Consider the following 23,890-nt stretch of genomic DNA (forward strand, 5'->3'; position numbering starts at 1 on the left):
CATCATACAGTAATTTAAAAAGTCTGACTCGGGGCAAATTGGTTCAAAGAGTATATAATTAAAATGAAGATAGAAGATATTAGGAGAACTTTGCAAATGTCTTCTGCTTTCAGGTTATTCAGTTCAGTTGCTCAGTTGTGTCCGACTCTTTGCAACCCCATGGACTGCAGCATGCCAGGCTTCCCTGTCCATCACCAACTACTGTAGCATACTCAAACTCACGTCAATCGTGTCAGTGATGCCATCCAACGATCTCATCCTCTGTCGTCCCCTTCTCCTCCTGCCTTCAATCTTTCCCAGGATCAAGTTCTTTTCAAATGAGTCAGCTATTCACATCAGGTGGCCAAACTATTAGAGTTTCAGCTTCAACATCACTCCTTCCAATAAACACCCAGGACTGATTTCCTTTAAGATTGACTGGTTGGATCTCCTTGCAGTCCAAGGGACTCTCAAGAGTCTTCTCCAAAACCACAGTTCAAAGCACAATTCTTCAATGCTCAGCTTTCTTTATAGGCCAGCTCTCATATCCATACATGACTACTGGAAAAACTATAACTTTGACTAGACGGACCTTTGTTGGCAAAGTAATGTCTCTGCTTTTTAATATGCTATCTAGGTTGGTCACGGCTTTTCTTTCAAGGAGCAAGCGTCTTTTAATTTCATGTCTGCAGTTACCATCTGCAGTGATTTCAGAGCCGAAGAAAATAAAGTCTCTCATGGTTTCCATCATTTCCCCATCTATTTGCCATGAAGTGATGGGATTGGATGCCATGATCTTAGTTTTCTGAATGTTGAGTTTTAAGCCAACTTTTTCACTCTCCTCTTTCACCTTCATCAAGAGGCTCTTTAGTTCTTCGCTTCCTGCCGTAAGAGTGGTATCATCTGCATATCTGAGGTTATTGACATTTCTCCCAGCAATCTTGATTCCAGCTTGTGCTTCATCCAGCCCAGCATTTTGCATGATGTACTCTGCATGGAAGTTAAATAAGCGGGGTGACAATATGCAGCCTTGACGTACTCCTTTCCCGATATGGAACCAATCTGTCGTTCCATGTCCGGTTCTAACTGCTGCTTCTTGACCTGTTGCTACATTAACTCCTGTATTTAATCCATGTCTTATTGTCCTAGTCTTACCTTTAAATTATGACAGGAAAGTAACATATTTGACTAAATACAATTTAAAATTTGCATGTGTAGAATAAATAATGTCACAAAAAGGGAAATAAAAACAGAGAAACTGATTTGTAGCAAACTGATACTATTCTAATTATACAAGTACACAGGAAACTTTAGAAAAATATCTCATTTTAACCTCACACCAATTTTATCATGTAGGCATTACTACTGTTGTAGTAATGTAATAGTTAATTCCAACTTTCCAAAGTCCCATAGCTACTAAGCTGTGGAACAAACAGAATGATAACTCTCTAAAGAAAAGTGTAACTAATCAATAAAACATGGAGAAACTACTAACACGTTCAGCAATAAAAGAATCAAAGTGGAAAAGCATAATGACACATTATGAGCAAAGCGAAAAGTGAAAGTCACTCAGTCGTGTCCGACTCTTTGTAACCCATGGACTATACAGTCCATGGAATTCTCCAGGCCAGAATATTGGAGTGGGTAGCCCTTTCCATTCTCCAGGGGATTTTCCCAAACCAGGGATCAAGCCCAGGTTTCCCACAATCAACCAAAAAGTAAAATACAAGGAGCAAGGTAAAAGTCACTTGATGCTGTTAACCTTGTAGACAGGTATATCTGTCCGGAAAGCACTTTGGAAACATTAGCAAAAGCAACAGCAGACGAGAAGGGTCATCAAGCACCAAGTTTCTCTTCATCTCTCTAATCTGCATTCCTGATGTTGCATTTATAGGCTGTAAGTAAGATGGTCAGAGCAATTTTAAAATTAAAACCCACAGGTAACAATGTTCAAAAGGAGAATCTTCCTTGTAAAGAGCTTCCCTTCCTGTTTCAGGGCCTCATATAGTTTCATCAATGGTAGGAAGCATGTGCTTCAAACAGTGCTTCACAATGAAGGACCCAACTGAATAACCTGTATACATTTTCTACATTAATGCAACTCAGCTCCTTGACCCCTCTACCATTCTCATAAAACTGGCCCAGGATGGCGAGGGGAGCAGACAGTTCAGTTCAGTCATTCAGTCATGTTCAACGCTTTGTGACGCCAAGGACTACAGCATGCCAGTTCATCACCAACTCCTGGAGCTTGCTCAAACTCATGTCCATCAAGTCGGTGATGCCATCCAACCATCTCATCCTCTGTCATCCCCTTCTCCTCCTGCCTTCAATCTTTCCCAAGATCAGGGGCTTTTCAAATAAGTCAGTTCTTCCTATCAGGTCCCCAAAGTATTAGAGCTTCAGCATTAGTCCTTCCAATGAATATTCAGGACTGATTTCCTTTAAGATGGACTGGTTGGATCTCTTTGCAATCCAAGGGATACTCAAGAGTCTTCTCCAACTTCACAGTTCAAAAGCATCAATTCTTCAGCGCTCAGCTTTCTTTATGGTCCAACTCTCACATCCATACATGACTTCCAGAAAAGCCATACCTTTTTAGATGAACCTTTGTCACCAGAATAATGTCTCTGTTTTTTAATATGATGTCTAAGTTGGTCATAGTTTTTCTTCCAAGGAGCAAGAGTCTTTTAATTTCATGTCTGCAGCCACCATCTGCAGTGATTTTAGAGCCCAAGAAAATAAAGTCTCTCACAGTTTCCATTGTTTCCCCATCTATTTGTCATGAAATGATGGGACCAGATGCCATGATCTTTGTTTTTTGAATGTTGAGTTTTAAGCCAGCATTTTCACTCTCCTCTTTCACTTGAATCAAGAGGCTCTTTAGTTCCTCTTTGCTGTCTGCCATAAGGGTGGTATCATCTGCATATTTGAGGTTACTGATATTTCTCCCTGCAATCTTGATTCCAGTTTGTGCTTCATCCAGTCCAGCATTTCACAAGATGTACTCTGCATGTAAGTTAAATAAGCAGGATGACAATATACAGCCTTGACTTACTCCTTTCCCAATTTGGAAGCAGTTCATTGTTCCATGTCCGGTTCTGTTACTTCTTGACCTGCATACAGATTTCTCAGAAGGCAGGTAACGTGGTCAGGTATTCCCATCTCTTGAAGAATTTTCCAGTTTGTTGTGATCCACACACTCAAAGGTTTTAGTGTAGTCAATGAAGGAGATGTTTTTCTGGCATTCTCCTGATTTTTCAATGATCCAACGGATGCTGACAACCTGATCTCTGGTTCCTCTGCCTTTTCTAAATCCAGCTTGAAAATGCAGAAGTTCCCAGTTCACATACTATTAAAGCCTGGCTTGGAGAATTTTGAGCATTACTTTGCTAGCATGTGAGATGAGTGCATTTGTGCAGTAGTTTGAACATTCTTTGGCTTTGCCTTTCTTTGGGATTGGAATGAAAACTGACCTTTTCCAGTTCTATAGTCACTGCTAGGTTTTCCAAATTTGCTCGCAAATTGAGTGCAACACTTACACAAAATCATCTTTTAGGATTTGAAATAGCTCAACTGGAATTCCATCACCTCCACTAGCTTTGTTCATAGTGATGCTTTCAAAGGCCCACTTGACTTCACATTCCAGGATGTCTGGCTCTAGGTGAGTGATCGCACCATCGTGATTATCTGGGTCATGAAGATCTTTTTTGTATAATTCTTCTGTGTATTCTTGCCATCTCTTAATATCTTCTACTTCTGTTAGGTCCATACCGTTTCTGTCCTTTATTGTGCTCATCTTTGCATGAAATGTTTCCTTGGTATCTCTAATTTTCTTGAACAGATCTCTAGTGTTTCCCATTCTATTTTCCTTTACTTTTCTGCATTGATCAATTAGGAAGGCTTTCTAATTTCTCCTTGCTATTCTTCAAAACTCTGCATTTAGATAGATATATCTTTCCTATTCTCCTTTGCCTTTCAGTTCTCTTCTTTTCTCAGCTATTTGTAAGGCCTCCTCAGACAACCATTTGGCTTTTTTGCATTTCTTCTTCTTGGGGATGGTTTTGATCATGCCTCCTGTACAATGTCATGAACCTCCGTCCATAGTTCTTCAGTCTGTCTATCAGATCTAATACCTTGAATCTATTGGTCACTTCCACTGTATAATCACAAGGGATTTGATTTAGGTCATACCTGAATGGCCTACTGGTTTTCCCTATTTTCTTCAATTCTGAATTTTGCAGTAAGGAGTTCATGATCTGAGCCACAATCAGTTCCTTGTCTTGTTTTTGCTGACTGTATAGTGCTTCACCATCTTTGCTGCAAAGAATATAATCAATCTGATTTCAGTATTGACCATCTGGTGATGTCCATGTGTAGAGTCAGCTCTTGTGTTGTTAGAAGAGGGCGCTTGCTATGACCAATGCATTCTCTTGGCAAAACTCTATTAGCCTTTCCCCTGCTTCATTTTGTACTCCAAAGCCAAATTTGCCTGTTACTCCAGGTATCTTTTGACTTCCTACTTTTGCATTCTAGCCCTCTATGATGAAGAAGACATTTTTTTTGGTGTTCTAGAAGGTCTTGTAGGTCTTCATAGAACCGTTCAACTTCCACTTCTTCAGCATTAGTGGTTGGGGTACAGACCTGGATTACTGTGACACTGAATGGTTTGCCTTGGAAACAAGGAGAGATCATTCTGTCATTTTGAGACTGCACCCAAGTACTGCATTTTGGACTCTCTCATTTATTATGAGGGCTACTCCATTTCTTCTAAGGGATTATGGCCCACAGGAGTAGATATAATGGTCATCTGAATTAAATTCACCCATTCCAGTCCATTTTAGTCCACTGATTCCTAAAATGTCAATGTTCACTCTTTCAATCTCCTGTTTGACCACTTCTAATTTACCTTGATTCATGGACCTAGCATTCCAGGTTCCTATACAATATTGTTCTTTACAGCATCAGACTTTACTTACATCACCAACTATATCCACAACTGGGTATTGGTTTTGCTTTGGCTCAGCCTCTTTATTCTTTCTGGAGCTATTTCTCTACTCTTCTCCAGTAGCATATTCTGCACCTGGGGAGTTCATGTTTCAGTGTCATATCTTTTTGCCTTTTCATACTCTTCATGAGATTCTTAAGTCAAGAATATCAAAGTGGTTTGCCATTCCCTTCTCCAGTAGACCATGTTTTGTCAGAACTCTTCACCATGACCCATCTGTCTCAGGTGACCCTACATGCCATGGCTCATAGTTTCACTGAGTTAGATCCAAGTAAACAGTTTGGTTAGTTTTCTGTCATTGTGGTTAGTCTTTAAGACTAATTGAACATTACTGTTTTTAAAAAGCTAATAAGGTGAGTCTAATGCGCTTGTCTAGAAAAAAGAGTAGATGCATTTTTCCCGGCCACCTGAGTGAAATCAACAAACAACAACAACAAAACATAAAATTTTTTTTTAACTCTGAAAGAAAAGAAGTAGCAAGCAGCAGGGCCAGGGAACTCCTAGTGTTTTCTTTCTGTTTCTTTTTACTGAAATAACATTCACACAATGCAAAAGTAACCATTTATGAGTATGCACTTTTGGGAATTCCCTGATGGTTCTGTTATTTAAAATCTGCCTGATAAGGCAGGGGATACTGGAGGGACTGATGTTGAAGCTGAAACTCCAATACTTTGGTCACCTGATATGAAGAGCTGACTCATTTGAAAAGACCCTGATGCTGGGAAAGATTGAGGGCAGGAGGAGAAGGGGATGAAAGAAGATGAGATGGTAGGGTGGCATCACCAACTCGATAGATGTGGGTTTGGGTGAACTCCAGGAGTTGGTGATGGACAGGGAAGCCTGGCATGCTTTGGTTCATGGGGTCACAAAGAGTCAGACACGACTGAGCAACTGAACTGAACTGAACTGAACAGGTTCAATTTCTGGTCCGCAAAGCTTCCAAATACCATGGGACAACTAAGCCTACCCATGATAACTACTGAGCCCACAGGCTCTAGAACCTGGGCTGTGCAATTAGAAAAGCGACCGCAATAACAAGCCTGTGCACCTCAATGAAGAGTAGCCTCTGCTCACCACAACTAGAGAAAGCCTGCATGCAGCAACAAAGACCCAGCGCAGCCAAAAATAAACAAACAAGTAAATAGCTCAGTTCAGTTCAGTTCAGTTGCTCAGTTGTGTCCGACTCTTTGCGACCCCATGAATCGCAGCACGCCAGGCCTCCCTGTCCATCACCAACTCCCGGAGTTCACTCAAACTCACGTCCATCAAGTCGGTGATGCCATCCAGCCATCGCATCCTCTGTCGTCCCCTTTTCCTCCTGCCCCCAATCCCTCCCAGCATCAGAGTCTTTTCCAATGAGTCAACTCTTCGCATGAGGTGGCCAAAGTACAGGAGTTTCAGCTTCAGCATCATTCCTTCCAAAGAACACCCAGGGCTGGTCTCCTTTAGAATGGACTGGTTGGATCTCCTTGCAGTCCAAGGGACTCTCAAGCGTCTTCTCCAACACCACAGTTCAAAAGCATTAATTCTTCGGCGCTCAGCTTTCTTCACAGTCCAATTCTCGCATCCATACACGACCACTAGAAAAACTATAGCCTTGACTAAACGGACCTTTGTTAGCAAAGTAATGTCTCTGCTTTTGAATATGCTATCTAGGTTGGTCATAACTTTTCTTCCAAGGAGTAAGCGTCTTTTAATTTCATGGCTGCAGTCAAGATCTGCAGTGATTCTGGAGCCCAAAAAGATAATGTCTGACACTGTTTCCACTGCTTCCCCATCTATTTCCCATGAAGTGATGGGACTGGATGCCATGATCTTCGTTTTCTGAATGTTGAGCTTTAAGCCAACTTTTTCACTCTCCTCTTTCACTTTCATCAAGAGGCTTTTTAGTTAAATTACAAATAAATAAAAGTGTGCAATTTGTTGCATTACTATATTCACAGTATTGTACAACCACCATTTCTACCTAGTATCAAAACATTTCCATCAACACCGAAAGAATACCATATCCATTAAAGAGTATCTCTTATCCTAGCCCTGGCAACCACTCATCTGCTTTCTGTCTCTATGGATTTATTTATTGTGAATATTTCATATAAATGGAACTGAACAATATGTGACCTTTTTTATCTGGTTCCTTTCACTCAGCACTAATGTTTTCAAGGTTCCATGCTGTACTACATAATCACATTTAAATCCTTCTTATGGTTAAATAATATCCCATTATATGGATACATAACAGTTTGTTTATCAGTCAGTGGACATTTGGGTTGTTTCCACCTTCTGTGTACTGGCATTATGTACAAGTGGTAGATTTTATTTTTCTGGGCTCCAAAATCACTGCAATGGTGTCTGCAGCCATGAAATTAAAAGACACATGCTCCTTGGAAGAGAAGTTATTACCAACCTAGACAGCATATTCAAAAGCAGAGACATTCCTTTGCCAACAAAGGTCTATCTAGTCAAGACTATGGTTTTTCCAGTAGTCATGTATGGATGTGAGAGTTGGACTATAAAGAAAGCTGAGTGCTGAAGAATTGATGCTTTTGAACTGTGGTGTTGGAGAAGACTCTTGAGAGTCCCCCTGGACTGCAAGGAGACCCAATAAGTCCATCCTAAAGGAAATCAGTCCTGAATATTTATTGGAAGGACTGATGCTGAAGCTGAAACTCCAATACTTTGGCCACCTGATGCAAAGAGCTGACCCACTAGAAAAAACACCCTGATGCTGGGGAAGATTGAAGGCGGGAGAAGGGGATGACAGAGGATGAAATGGTTGGATGGCATCACCAACTCAATGGACATGAGTTTGAGTAAACTCTAGGAGTTGGTGATGGACAGGGAAGCCTGGCGTGTTGCAGTCCATGGGGTCACAAAGTGTCGGACACGACTGAGCGACTGAACTGAATGATAAGTATCTGAGTGTCTACTTCCAACCCTTTTAGGTTCACAGGCAGAAATGGAATCAATGGGTCATATGGAAATTGTTTGTCTTTTTCAGGAACCACCAAACACTTTTCCACAGCAGCCGAACCATTTTACATTCCTACCAGCAATGCCTGAGGGCTCCAATTGCTCCTCAGCCTTGCCAATGTTTTTTCTATTCTTTTGATTATAGCCATCCTACTGGGTATGAAGTGGTACTTCACTGTGGTTTTGATATGATTTGTATTTTTATAGTAACTAATAATGTTGAGCATTTTTTTTCATGTGCTTGTTGGACATTTGTATATCTTTGGAGAAAGGTCTAATCAAATCCTTAGCCCATTTTCAAAACTGGATTGATAATCTTTCTGTTGTTAAGTTCTTTTTATATTGTAGATGCTAGACCCTTATCAGATACATAATTTGTGAATATTTTATTCCTTCCCATAGGTGTTTTTCCACTTTCTTGATCATATTTGTATACACAGAAGTTTTAAACTTTTGTGAAACCAAATTTATTCATTTTTTTATGCTTGTGCTTTCAGTGTCGTGTCATATCTAAGTACTTATCGCTAAACCCAACATCATAAACAATTATCTATATATGTTCTTCTTAAAGTTTTAAATCTTACATGTAGTTCCTTTAGCCTTTTTGAGTTTATTTTTGTTTATGGTAGGCATATACCTAGGAATGAAATTTCATTTTTTGCATGTGGATATCCAACTGTCCAAGCATCATTTGTTGAAGAAACTATTCTTTCCTCACTGAATACTCCTGATAACTTTGTTGAAAATCTGCTGACCACAGATATATGAGTTTATTTCTAGACTCTCAAGTTTTCTTTTTACCTCCCACATACCAAAGACTTGGTACTAGAGACTCTTATAACCCAGAAACACCACCAATAGGAAAGAGGCCATGTAAACCTGTTTTCTCCAGCAAATGACCAAGAAAAGGATACCTAAAGCAAGACAGAAACCTTACTGCTAACTCTGACTCAAATCCTGCCAAACCCAATGGAAAAACACAGCAAACACAGCGCCTGTCTCCAACAGCACCATGGAAATCAAGTAAGGAGCCTGGAGTTCTATCTGCCTACTGGTACTGCCGCATCAAGTGGGAAGCCTGGTCTTCTACTCTTTCCCAATCAATAGCAAGCTGCAATACATAGTCTCTCCCCAGCCATGGTATCAGCCGAAGCTGAGGACACAGGCTAAACCTCTGACTAGTGGTAATAGGCAGTGCTCAGATTCCCCCATCGGGGTGGTGACAGCAGGAGCTGAGAGGGAAGCCTAGACTTCTACTCCCACCTCCACCCAGCTGCAGTAGGTAGCATCTGCCAAACAAAAACAAACAGGACGATCTGGGAGGGGAGGTTGCTAGAAAAAGAGAAAGTTAAATCCTGAAATAAAAATTCAAATAATGAACCATATGTAAAACTAACCAAAATTAAAACAGCAAACGTTTAAAACTCACAGTGTGGAATACATGTATAATTTTGAGTAACATCTCTAGATAAAACACACACACACACACACACACACAAAACTACACCGAAACAGTATTGCAAAGGATCTGGAAACTAGATTGTCATTAGAAACATAACTCAAAAGAGCAGGCCAGGACCTGTTTACTACCGGGTTGACTCTCTGCTACAAAGAAGATTAAATATAATCTGCAATCTCATAATATATTGCCCCAAATGTCCAGGAAAATTTACTAACTAAACTCAGTAATCATAACCAGGAAAATGGCAACTAGAATAAGGAAAAAAATCAACAGATGCCAACACTGACATGACTCAGATGTTGGAATTATCTAACAAGTGTTTTGAAGCAGCTATCATAAAAATGTTGCAATGAGCCATTACAATGTTGTTTAAAAAATAGAACATTTCCGCAAAGAAACATAAGGTATAAAAGAACCATACGGAAATTATATAACTAAAGAATACAGTAATGAAATGAAAACTGACTGGATGTGCTCAATAGAAGAATGAAGATGAGAAAGAAAATAATCAATGAATTTCAAGACAAATCGATTAAAAATTACTCAATCTAAACAACACAGAGAAGATAGATTACAAAAAAAAAAAAAACCAAAACACATCCTTAGAGACCTATGGGACAAGAAAAGATATAACAGTCATGGCACTAGAGTACTTAGAAGAGAAAGAGCTTCAGGATGATAAAATATTTGAGAAGAAATTCACTAAAATTTTCACAAATTTGGCAAAAAGTAAAAACACAGAACTAAGAATCCAAGTGAGGGTTTCCCTGGTGGTTCACTGGTAAAGAATCCACCTGCCAGTGAAGGAGACACAGGTTCAGTCCCTGATCCAGGAAGATCCCACATGCCGTGGAGCAGCTAAGTGCAGGCACTGCAAATACTGAGCCTGTGCTCTAGAGCCCAGGAGCCACAACTACTGAGCACATGTGCCACAACTACTGAATCCTGCGAGCCCCAGAGCCCGTGCCCTGCAACTAGAGAAGCCACCACAACGAGAAGCCTGCTCACTGCAACTAGAGAGTAGTCCCTGCTCACTACATCTAGAGAAAAGCCCCATGCAGCAGTGAAGAACTGGCACAGCCAAATGAATAAAATTACTTTAAACTTTAATCAAACTGAATCCAAACAAATCTACCCAAGACACATTATGATCAAACTACTGAAAACAAAATGAAGAGGAAAAATCTTTAAGGCAGTAAGAATTTACCTATAGGGAATGACAGCTCAATTAGAATAGGTTTATCATCTGCAACCATAAGACCAGAAAAAATGGCACAGCATTCTCTAGGTACTGAAAGAAAAGAACTATCAACCCAGAATTTGTTATTAAGCGAAAATACTGCACAGCAAAGAAGAATAACTGAAGAAAGTAGGGAAAATCCCTAGGCCATTTAGGTATGACCTAAATCAAATACCTTAGGATTATACAGTGAAGGTGACGAATTAATTCAAGGGATTAGATCTGGTACACAGAATACCTGAAGAACTATGGACAGAAGTTTGTAACACTGTACAGGAGGCAGTGACCAAAACCATCCCAAAGGAAAGAAATGCAAGAAGGCAAGTGGTTATCTGAGGAGGCTTTACAAATAGCTGAGGAAAGAAGAGAAGTGAAAGGCAGGGGAGAAAGGGAAAGATATACCCAACTGAATGCAGAGTTCTAGAGAATAGCAAGGAGAGAGAAGGCCTTCTTGAATGAACAACGCAAAGATACAGAGGAAAACAACAGAATGGGAAAGACTAGAGATTTCTTCAAGAAAATTGAGGATATCAAGGGTACATTTCATGCAAGGATGGTCACAATAACAGACAGAAACTGTAAGGGTCAAACAGAAGCAGAAGAGATTAAGAAGAGATGGCATAATACACAGAAGAACTATACAAAAAAATGTCTTAATGATGGGATAACAATGATGGTGTGGCCACTCACCTAGAGTCAGACATCCTGGAGTGTGAAGTCGAGTGGGCCTTAGGAAGCATTAGTAAAAACAAAGCTAGTGGAGGTGACAGAATTCCAGCTGAGCTATTTTAAATCCTAAAGATGATGCTGTTAAAGTGCTGTAACTCAATATGTCAGCAAATTTGGAAAACTCAACAGAAGTTACAGGACTGGAAAAGTTAGTCTTCATTCCAATCCAAAACAAGGGCAATGGCAAAGAATGTTCAAACTACCGTACAATTGTGCTCATTTCATATCCTAGTAAGTTTATGCTCAAAATCCTTCAAGCTCAGGTTAAGCAGTATGTGAACCAAGAACTTCCGGATATACAAAATGGGTATCGAAGCTGGGTTTTGAACAGGCAGAGCAACAGGAGATAAACTGCCAACATTCACAAGATCATGGAGAAAGCAAGAGAATTTCAGAAAAATATCTACTTTCTTTTCATTGCCTACTACGCTAAAGCTGAGCACTGAAGAATTGATGCTTTTGAACTGTGGTGTTGGAGAAGACACTTGAGAGTCCCTTGGACTGCAAGGAGATCCAACCAGTCCATTCTAAAGGAGATCAGTCCTGAGTGTTCTTTGGAAAGAATGATGCTAAAGCTGAAACTCCAGTACTTGGGCCACCTCATGCGAAGAGCTGACTCATTGGAAAAGACTCTGATGCTGGGAGGGATTGGGGGCACGAGGAAAAGGGGACGACAGAGGATGAGATGGCTGGATGGCATCACCAACTCGATGGACGTGAGTTTGAGTAAACTCTGGGAGTTGGTAATGGACAGGGAGGCCTGGCTTGCTGCGATTCATGGGGTCGCAAAGAGTCGGACACGACTGAGCAACTGAACTGAACTGAACTAAAGCCTTTGACTGAGTGGATGACAACAAATTGTGGAAAATTCTTAAAGAGATGGGAATACCAGACCACCTTACCTGCCTCCTGTGAAGCCCATATGCAGGTCAAGAAGCAATAGTTAGGATCGGACATGGAACAACTGACTGATTCAAAATTGGGAAAGGAGTATGACAAAGCTGTATATTGTCATCTTGCTTATTTAACTTACTTGCAGAATACATCATGCAAAAAGGCAGGCTGGACGAATCACAAGCTAGAATCAAGACACCCAGGAGCAGTATCAACAACCTCAGATATGTAGATGATACCACTCTAATGGCAGAAAGTCAAGAGGAACTAAAGAACCTCTTGATGAGCATGAAAGAGGAGAGTAAAAACGCTGGCTTGAAACTCAGCATTAAAAAAGCAAGTATCATGGCATCCAGGTCCATAACTCCACGGCAAATAGAAGGGGGAAAAGTAGAAGCAGTGACAGATTTCATTTTCTTGAGCTCCAAAGCCATTGCAGATGGTGACTGCAACCATGAAATTAAAAGACGCTTTGCTCCTTGGAAGAAAAGCTATGACTAACCTAGACAGCGTATTAAAAAGCAGAGAGACTACTTTGCCAACAAATGTCTGAATAGACAAAGCTATGGTTTTTCCAGTAGTCATGTACAGATGTGAAAGCTGGACCATAAAGAAGGCTGAGCACCAAAGAATTGATGCTTTCAAATGGTGGTGCTGCAGAAGACTCCTGAGAGTCCTCTGGACTATAAGAAGATCAAAGCAGTCAATGCTAAAGGAAATTAACCCTGAATATTCACTGGAAGGACTGATGCCGAAGTTGAAGCTCCAATACTTTGGCCACCTGATGTGAAGAGCAGACTCACTGGCAAAGACCCTGATGCTAGAAAAGATTGAAGGCAAAAGAAGAGGGCAGCAGAGGATGAGATGGTTAGATAGCATCACTTACTCAGTGGACATGAATTTAAGCAAATTCCAGGAGATAGGGTAGGACAGAGGAGCCTGGTATGTTGTAGTTCATGGGGTTGCAGAGTCAGACAGGACTTAGCAACTGAACAACAATAGATGAAGGGTAAATAATGACATTCTCAGGAAAAACAAAAAGTTAAAGTAATTTATCATCAATAGACTACCACTAAAAGAATGCCTAAAAGAAGCTCTCTAGCCAGAAAGGAAATAATAACATGAAGAAATGCAGAAAAATAAAAAAGCAATGACTAGGAGAAACTGAGAAATACATAAAAGCCTATCCTCTTCAGTATTAAATTATGTTTGATGGTTAAAGCAAAACATTTAACTTTATCTGATATGCTCCCAAATGTACAGAAAAAAAAACCTAGACAATTATAAAGGGGGGGAAGGTAAAAGTACACCTAAAGGGAGATAAGTCTTCTACACTCCACTCAAGGTGGTAAAATGGTATTACCAATATTCTATGATAATTTATATATGTAAAATGTAGTAACAAGAGCAACCACCACCAAAAACAAACAAAAAAACCTACCCAGAGATACTAAAAAATATTGAAATAAAAAAAATGAAAATTCTTTTGAATGCTCACATAATCCATTAGAAAGGCAGGAAAAAGAAATGAAAAACATAAAAAACAGAAAGCAAGTAAAAAATGGCAAACTTAAACTCTAACATAATAATTATAGGAAAGTACACGGTCTAAATACACTAATTAAAAGGCAGAGATTTATACTAAAATATAGCTGATTTACAATGTTATGTTAATTTCGTATGTATTTATTTAATATTATTTTCCATTATGGTCTATCACAGGATGTTGAATATAGCTCTCTATGCTATACAGCAGGACCTTGTTTATCCTAAAAGGCAGAGATTGACAAAGTAGGGGAAAAACCATAATCCAACTACATACTACCTAAAAGAAATTTACTTCAAATATAATATCAATAACATATATGTAAGCAAATGGACAGAAAATTTCAAATACTGTTTTGTTTCTTATCCCTTTTGAAAGGAAAGGGATAAGAAAAAGATATATCCTATAAACATTAATTTTAAAAAGTAGGTTTGAGAGAAAGTAACTTTACCAAGGGTAAAAAAGACATTAAAAAATATTTCTACACAAAAGAATATAGTTGGAAAATTAATGAACCAAAAATTAAAAGAATGAGAAGAAAATTAGAAAAAATTAAAGGCAAAAGTATAACTAAAGATGTCAACAATTAAGTAATTGCTAGAATTATTAAACAGAAAATTAGCAAGAATATAGAACTCAATGATACATCAACAAACAGGATCTGACATTTAAAGGACATGCTACTCAACAACAGAATACCCATTCATTTCAAGTGTCTATGGTCATAAAACAAACCTTACCAAATTGAAAACTGGTATCATACAGAGCATGTTCTATAATCGTAATTAATTGAAAATAGAAAACTGCAGAGAGATAAGAAGAAAAATTTAGAAACTAATCACCTGGTGGGGGGTAGGGGGCAAGGGCGGGGACACAGTTCCAAATAATCTATGGGATAAAGAAGATTCAGGAAAATTTAAGGAAAAAAAAGGGATAGATCTCACACATCAGTAGTCTAAGGTCTAAGCTCCCTCCTAATAAAAACCAGAAAAAGAGCAAAATAAACAGAAGGAAGGGAGTAATACAGGTAAGAGCAGAAATCTATAGGAAAACTGGATATCTACCTGCAAAAGAAGGAAACTGAACCCCTATTTAAAAAAAATGAACTCCAAATGAATCAAGCCCTAAAATTAATAGCTAGAACTATAAAAGTCTTACAGAAAAAATATCTTTGTGATCATAGACCAGGGAATGATATTTTAGATATGATACCACAAGCACATGTGATAAACGAAAAAAGGATAAATTAGAATTCATCAAAGAGTAAAACTTGTGCTTTGAAGGATACCATCAAGCAAGTGAAAAGACAACTTATGGACTGATATTTGCAAATGGTGTATCTAATAAGTAATCTGAATCAGAATATAAAAAGAATTCTTATAATTCAACAATAAAAGGCAAATAATTACAAAATGGGCAAGGGGTTTGAACAGACATTCTTCCAAAGAGAGCAAATATTATATAGTTCTACTTTTCTGAGATATTTAGAACAGGTAAAATCATAAAATTTGGGGAGCAGGGAAAATAGGGAGTTATTGCGTAATATTTACAAAATTTTAGTTTGGAGTGATGAAAAAGTTTTAGAATAGACAGTGATTGTAATGACTGAACAACTGTGTGAATGTAATTGATGCCACTTAACTACATGTAAAAATGGTGAAATTAGTAATAAATTTTGTTTTGTATGTACAACAGTGAAAAATTAATGTGAACACACAAAAATATACCTCCAAATCCACTGAATTATACACTTAAAAAGGATGAACTGTACATTTTAAATGTAAATTACATCTCAATAAAAATATTAAAAAATACACAGCATAAAAAGCTGAAAGGTCCTGTAAGAATAAACTGATAAATCCTGATTTTAGCAAAGGGGAACCAAATTACTGACAAACTACAGAGTGAGGTTAAGAGCTAGAAACCTAAATGACCAATAATTATATGGAAGAATGATACAAATATAAATAACAAAAACATCAAAATGAAGTGGTGATAGTGAACATTCTTGTTTCCAGTCTACAGGCAGAAATTTTCAGTATTTCATTTCTAGGTATAATGTTTGCTTTAGGGTATTTGTAAATACTCTTCATAAGTTAACAGAAATTCTTCTCTATTTCCACTGCACTAAGTTTTTGTTTGTTTTTAATACACTGAAGAAAAGATTATATGGTTTTTCCCCTTTATTTTACATCTCACATTCTTTGAACAAACCTAACCTGGTATTAACACATTTATATGAGTAAGTGTGTGTGTGTGTGTATTACAGATTTAATTTGCTAATAATCTGTTTGGAAATTTTATAATTCTTGTTCACAAAAAACTGGTCTATAATATTTCTTTTTTGTATAATGATATTATTAGCTGTTAGTATGAAGGTTATGCTGGTCATCATAAAATGAGTTATGCATCCTCCTATTCTCTGGAAGAGCTGTGAGAATAACATTATTTTCAAACGTTTGAAAAATTCATTAGTAGAAGAAAAAGTCACAAAGAGACACTACAACACAAGCATCAGAATGGCCAAAATATGTTATATACTAAGTGTTGATGAGGATGTAGAACAAATGTAAATCTCATAAACTGCTGGTGAAAATATACGTACAAATAAGCAATTCAGAAAACTTTCATAACACTTGATTCAGCATTTCCACCCTTAGATATCTGTTCAACAGAACTATGCGTATGCTCAGTCGCTTCAGTTGTGTCCAACTCTGTAACCCTATGGAACGCAGCCTGCCAGGCAACTCTGTCCATGGGGTTTTTCTGGCAAAGAATACTGGAGTGGGTTGCCATGCCCTTCTCCAGGGGACCTTCCCATCCTAGCAAATGAACCCACGTCTCTAGCACTGCAGGCAGATTTTTTACTGCTGAGCCGCTAGGGAAGTATATATTGATATACACATCAATATACACATGTATAAGACTTGTTTAGAGCTGCAGTATTCATAGAAACCCCAAAACTATAAAGAAACCAAGGGTAAATTTGATAAATTTTGATATACTCATGCAAGAACGTCTCACTATCCATTGCTAATATGGTAAACACACCGCAAAAGAATTTTTTTGAAGTATTAATATATCTCATGTTTCAGTGGCTTGACTAAGCCTAGCTTCAGTTCTCACTTTTGACTGCAGTTAGATGGCAGTGATTAGAGTCCTTGAAGTTTGACTGGACCTGACACACAAGATAGCTCACTGGTGTAGCTGACAACCAATGTGGACTGCTGGCTGGACAATCAGCTGTGGTTGTTAACCAAAGAACCTATGTACACAGTCTCTCCATATGGGATGGACTTCTTACAGAATGACAACTAGGAGTCTGAGCTGAACTGTTCCAGAGTGAGTGTCCTAAGAGACCCAACTAGAAGGTGGAAGGAAGACTTCTTACTTTACTAGGCGTCACAAAGACCAAGCTTCAGGGGAGAGGGACTCTGCATGGGTGTTAGTAGCAGAGGTGTGGAGGGAGGCCACCTTTGGAGACTAGCTACCACAAATGTAATACTATACAGCAATGAAGAAACAAAGAAATGTTTGCATTGAGCCATACGTGAAACTGTTAATATTATGACCTATATAAATAACAATTATACAGTTTATTCTAATAATGTTAAAAAGACAAGCAAAACTCATCTATGGTGATAGATGAAGTAGAATGCTAACTACTTTAGGCCAGGAACACATACTAAAAAGGAGAAAGTACAGCTATCCTTCTACTGGAGTGGGTAGCCTATCCTTTCTCCAGCGGATCTTCCCAACTCAGGAATTGAACCGGGGTCTCCTACATTGCAGGCAGATTCTTTACCAACTGAGCTATGAGGGAAGCCCCTATCCTTCTAAGATACTGGTAATATTCTTCATCTTGAGCTAATGGTGTTTTCACAAAGTATTATGCTTTGCAATTCTTATCAATCTTATGTTTATTTATTTATTTTTGGTCATGCTGTGCAGCATGTGGGATCTTAGTTCCCCAATCACAGGTAGAACTCATATCCCCTGCATAGGAAGCACAGAGTCTTAACAACTGGACTGCCAGAGAAGTCCCAATCTTACATATATTTAAGATTTGATTTCTACTGTATGCATACTATACTTCAAATAAAAAGTTACTTTCACCCAAAATCTACTATCAAAACCCTCAATGAAATACCAGCTCATACTCATTTAAACTGGTAAAAGTTTTCTGTTTAACCAAGGAAAACTAGCAAGTAAATGGGAACTCTCATTTACTGATGATGCACACAAAACTTGCAATTTTACTCTTTGCATATTAGAAACTCCCTACTTCAAAATTAATACTGGGAACATTCTACTTTCCCATTTTGCCTTCTTTTAAAGCTGAACTCAAATCGATTTTTTCACAGGAAGAAGACAGATTTGTACATTGATCTGTCTTAATTTAGCCACTTTTATTTATAGAGCATGATTAATATACAAATATACAATGCAAACTATCAACTTAGGAAGAAAATATTTGTGTATAGGGGTGCGAAGGGGATAAAACTAAATGTTTTAACTCTTTCAACTTTCAAAAGTAAAAACTCCTAACTGGCAGAAAACTGCAACTAATAGAAGATTCTTTTAAAAATTAATTTATTCATCAAAAAATATTTATTGAACACTAACTTTATAGAGTACAGTTTCTCAACCAATCTTGGCATTGTTGACAATTTTTTTCAGATAAATCTCCATGCAGGGAGTAAAGGTATGGGGGAACCGTTCTGTGTATTTTAGGATTTTACACAGCATTCCTGGTTTCTACCCACTAGATGCCAGTAGCTTGCATGGACTTTAACAACCAGGAATGTTATGACATTGCCAACTCAGTCCTATTTCAGTATCCCTGCTGTAGAGGTATATTCACAGTTCTGCAGAGGGGCACAAAACCTCCTGCTAGAGATTACCCTAGTAAAATAAGATTACTTTCTCATTCAGTTTTAGAAAAACACTAAACAGAAAATTCTACTCTATGAGTGATAGCAACGAGAAGTATAATACAGCTGGGATTTAACATGGATTTTGATTTTGTCCCATTGAGTATATTCAATGAACAAACAGGAAAATGTGCTCTATAAATAATGGCTAATAATAGAATGTTAATGAGGCCACGGCAGTCTCCATCCCTCCCAACTGTTTCTCTGCAAGGCTAGAGACTACATGCATCAGTAACCATCTTGTGTTCACATTTAAAATACAGACTCTTGAGCCCCAGTGGATCTATGAAATTGAGGTGTGGGGGCAGCAATGTGAACTTCCAGTAAGTCTTCCTTAAGATCTCACCATTAAATCCTTACAAAATATAAAAATGTAAGAAAAACAGCACAAGAGACTACTTATTTCCAATCTTTCATGATCACACTTTTTTTTGGCTGTGCTATAGATCTTCCTTGAGGTGCATGAGCTTCTCTTTGTTGTGAAGCATGGGCACTAGAGCTCAGTAGTTGTGGTGCATGGGCTGAGTTACCCAGAGGTATATGGAATCTTAGTTTCCTGCTCAGGGATAGAACCCACATCCCCAGGATTGGAAGGCAGATTCTTAACCACTGAACCACCAGGGAAGTTCCCATGACCACATTGGTTCAGTTCAGTTCAGTCATTCAGTCGTGTCTGACTCTTTGCGACCCCATGAATCAAGCACAACAGGCCTCCCTGTCCATCACCAACTCCCGGAGTTCACTCAAACTCACGTCCATCAAGTCGGTGATGCCATCAAACCATCTCATCCTCTGTCGTCCCCTTCTCCTCCTGCCCTCAATCCCTCCCAGCATCAGAGTCTTTTCCAATGAGTCAACTCTTCGCATGAGGTGGCTGAAGTATTAAAGTTCCAGCCCCAGCATCAGTCCTTCCAAAGAACACCCAGGACTGATCTCCTTTAGAATGGACTGGTTGGATCTCCTTGCAGTCCAAGGGACTCTCAAGAGTCTTCTCCAACACCACAGTTCAAAAGCATCAATTCTTTGGCGCTCAGTCTTCTTCACAGTCCAACTCTCACATCCATACATGACCATAGGAAAAACCATAGCCTTGACTAGATGGACCTTTGTTGGCAAAGTAATGTCTCTGCTATGTCTAGAATATGCTATCTAGGTTGGTCATAACTTTCCTTCCAAGGAGTAAGCATCTTTTAATTTCATGGCTGCAGTCACCATCTGCAGTGATTTTGGAGCCCAAAAAATAAAGTCTGACACTGTTTCCACTGTTTCCCCATCTATTTCCCATGAAGTGATGGGACCAGATGCCATGATCTTCGTTTTCTGAATGTTGAGCTTTAAGCCAACTTTTTCACTTTCCTCTTTCACTCTCATCAAGAGGCTTTTTAGTTCCTCTTCACTTTCTGCCATAAGGGTGGTGTCATCTGCATATCTGAGGTTATTGATATTTCTCCTGGCAATCTTGATTCCAGCTTGTGCTTCTTCCAGACCACATTGGTAATACGTTTCAAATTGGTGTCACTGACCACAAATTTAAATATACAAAGAAGCAATAGACTGTTCAATTGATAGCAGATAGTATGAAAAATAAAACACTAGTGTGAACAAAGTCCAGGATTCTAGCCTCAGTTCTGTCACTTAACAGCATGTATTTATGAGCAAGGCACAAAACCCCTGGGTTTGAAGTCTCTATTTGTAAAAACGAAAAAATTGCTGTACCACATTAATATTGATATAAAGAACCAAATACAGATATGAAAGCTCTGAGGAAATAGCACAGCACCTATATGAAAGATTAGTATCACTGGACAGATATGAATACAAAGGTACAACTGAGAGACAGATTCCAGTACAATTATCCAATGTACTACTAACTAGGATACATTAAAAAAAACCTGTTTCTGCAGAAACATATCCAAAATACTAAAGGAAGGGTTGTGAGCAACTGCCAAAGATAAACTTACTTTAGTATACTGTAGCTAAAAAAAGATTTATCTTTAAATTTTGGTGTAGACCAATATGACATAAGCATACCAGAGGCTGCTTTTCCCGCTGATTACAGCTAAGACTCCAGATAAGATTACAGAAAGCAGTTATATGAGAAATCCAAGCAGCAAATTATAGAAAGCCATATATTATAGAGAAAAAAAAATTACAGATTGAAGTATGATGAGTTTTCTGTTACCTTTTTTTTTAACTTTCTGTCCCTCTACTGTGACTCCAAGGTGGGTTACACTGAAGAACAGCACAGCAGGCATAGGTAGCAAGAGAGACAAGGGAAATGCTATTTTCTGGTAAGAAGACCAGAAAAGGAGCTCTATCAACTGGAGTGGGTTGGGGGAGGGGAGGGAAGGCTGTCCACTGCCCCAGTGCTAGCCCCAGTCCTGGAACTCTCCACACAAAAAGAGCAGAATACACTTTCAAGTGTACATGTAACATTCACCAAAATATGCCATAAACCTTACCAAATTTAAAATAAACCTTATAAAAGCAAACATTATCAAATTCAAGAGAACTAAAGTCATATAAAGTATGTTTAGTAGCCATAAAAGAATTAAAATAGAAATTAGTAAGAGAAAGATATTTGAAAAATCTTCAAATATCTGAAAACTAATATACATGTAAACAACCCATAGAGCAAAGAGAAAGTCTTATGGGAAATTAGTAACTATTTTGAACTGAACTGAATATGAAGAAAAATGACATTTGACACTTTGTAGGATACAGCTAAATCAGTGCTTTGAGATGTTTACATTAAAAAACAAAAAATATCCTAAATCAATAATGTATCCTTATACCCTGCTCTGTGAAGATTCCACATGCTGCAGGGCAACTAAGCCCATACACCACAACTACTGAGCCCATGCTCCACAACAAGAAAAACTACCACAATGAGAAGCCCACACAACGCAACCAGAGAGTAGCCCCCACTCACCTTAACCAGAGAAAGCCTTTGCGCAACAACTAAGATATAGCACAGCCAAAAATAAATAAATAAAAGATATACAGACAGCAAATGCACATAGAAAAAGATGTTGTACATCATATGGCATTAGGCAGATGCAAGTTAAAACAGTAAGATACCACAACACATCAATAAAACTGACAAAATCCGTAACACTGAGAACACCAAATGCTGGATGGGGAGCAACAGAAATTCTCTTTCAAGGCTTATGGGAATGCAAAATGGAACAGCCACTTTGGAAGACACTTCAGCAGTTTCTTACAAAAAGAAAGACTCCCACCATAAGATCCAGAATCATGCTCCTTGGTACCTGCCCAAAGAGAACAGAAATGTATGTCTACACAAAAACCCACACACAATGATTACAGCAGGTTTATTCACAGTTGCCACAACTTGGAAGCAACAAGATCCCCTTCAGTAGGTGAAGAGATTAAACTGAGTATTGATACATTCAAAAAACAGAATGAACAATCAACAATAATAACCCAGCACTAAAAAGAAATGAGCTATCAAGCCATGAAAAGATGAAAAAAACTTTAAGTACATATTATTAAGTGAAAGAAGTCTATCTGAAAAGGCTACATACTGTATAATTCCAAGTGTATGACATTCTGGAAAATGCAAAACTATGAAGAGGGTAAAAAGCTCAGTGGTTACAGGGCTTATAGGAGAGGAAATGGGCTGAACAAACAGAGCACAGAAGATTTGGGGGGCAGTGAAATTACTCTGTATGATACTTTAAACGGTGAATACATGTCATTTTACATATGCTTAAACCCACAGAACGCACAATATCAAGAGTCAACCCTAATGCAAACTATGGACTTACAGTAATAATGTGTACATCATCATGTATACCACTCTGGTGGGGAGATTGAAAATGGGGGAGGCCACGCATGTGTGAGAGCAGGGATATATGGGAAATCCCTGTACTTTCTGCCCAATTTTGCTGTGAATCTAAGACTGCTCCAAAAAAGGTCTTCTAAAAAATGTTTAGGCTTACTATAAATGTGATAACTGAACATGTGTTTACCTTTGCTTCTTCCTGAAAAACTCATTATATTGAAGGGAAAAAATAAGACAGACATGGGCTTTTTCTCAACCAGAGAAAGCAGCAACAAAGACACAGTGCAGCCAAAAATAAAATAAATAAAAGTAAAAAAAAAAAGGATAGGCATTGAAAACATAAACATCACAAAGACACAGCAGAGAGTAGACATCAGTTAAAGAAATATGAACATGTTTATAAAAATGAGAGCATAAGGCAGAGATGGTAGAGCTAAACACCAAATACCAGAGATAGAAGGATCCAACAAAAAGGAAGTCAAAGGCATGCAAAAGCTTGGAAATTGAAGGCATGTGTATCAGAAAAGGCGAGAAGAAAGCATGAGGCTAAAATCTGGAAGAAAGTGGTAAAAAAAAAAATTTTGTCAGGAACTGTAACATCCCTCAACTTCCAACTCCATTTGCTAAAGCTAAGTGACTATACAATTCCCGAGACATTCCAAGATAAACACAAGTGGCTGCAAACCTAGGGACACTGGGCATAGTGGAGGATAGGGAGGAGTGTCATAATGGGAACCAGTGGATTTTGTGAATAATCTACATGAACCTTCAAAACAAGATGATAGCAATGGGTGATTCTAGTTATACACCAAGTGTATAGAGCAACCAAGCCAAAAAGGGGCATAACAGAAGGCTCTTAGTTTTCTCCAAGAAAGTGAATTTGATAGAGTATCTGACACAAAGAACATATTAAGAGAAGATTCAGACAACTATTAGAGAGTCTGGGTTAATTAATAATATATACAGGAATCTAAGAGGGGAGAGAGAAAGGAAAAGGTAGTAAGGTAAGAAAGAAGGAAGGAGGGAGGGAGAGACGAAGAGAAACGACAAGTACCAACTGTGAAAACCAAGAAGTTTAGTACAAAAGAAAAGGATAACGTGCTATGTGGCTCAACTATGAACAGCATTTTCATGACATAATACTACCTACTGAATACTAACAAACACATTATAAAAGTCAATTATATTGATAAAATGAGAAGGGTTAGGGGTAAAGAATCAAATTCTCATCTTTTTAAACGGGGAATCAATATATGATGCCTAAAACTGAAAAATTAAGTATTAGTAACACAAACATGGTATTTAGAGATATATAAGCAA

The 23,890-nt window shown here is 38.3% G+C and overlaps 1 protein-coding gene across 7 annotated transcripts in view; it reads right to left on the reverse strand.

Annotated features, from left to right (window-relative positions):
* The window catches only part of PTPN4 (protein tyrosine phosphatase non-receptor type 4), a 190,592-nt gene that overhangs the window by 116,708 nt on the left and 49,994 nt on the right, over window positions 1–23,890 (reverse strand). The gene's annotated exons all lie outside the window — the stretch shown is intronic.

Source organism: Bos mutus, chromosome 2, assembly GCF_027580195.1.
Source record: "Bos mutus isolate GX-2022 chromosome 2, NWIPB_WYAK_1.1, whole genome shotgun sequence".
Lineage (NCBI taxonomy): Eukaryota > Metazoa > Chordata > Mammalia > Artiodactyla > Bovidae > Bos > Bos mutus.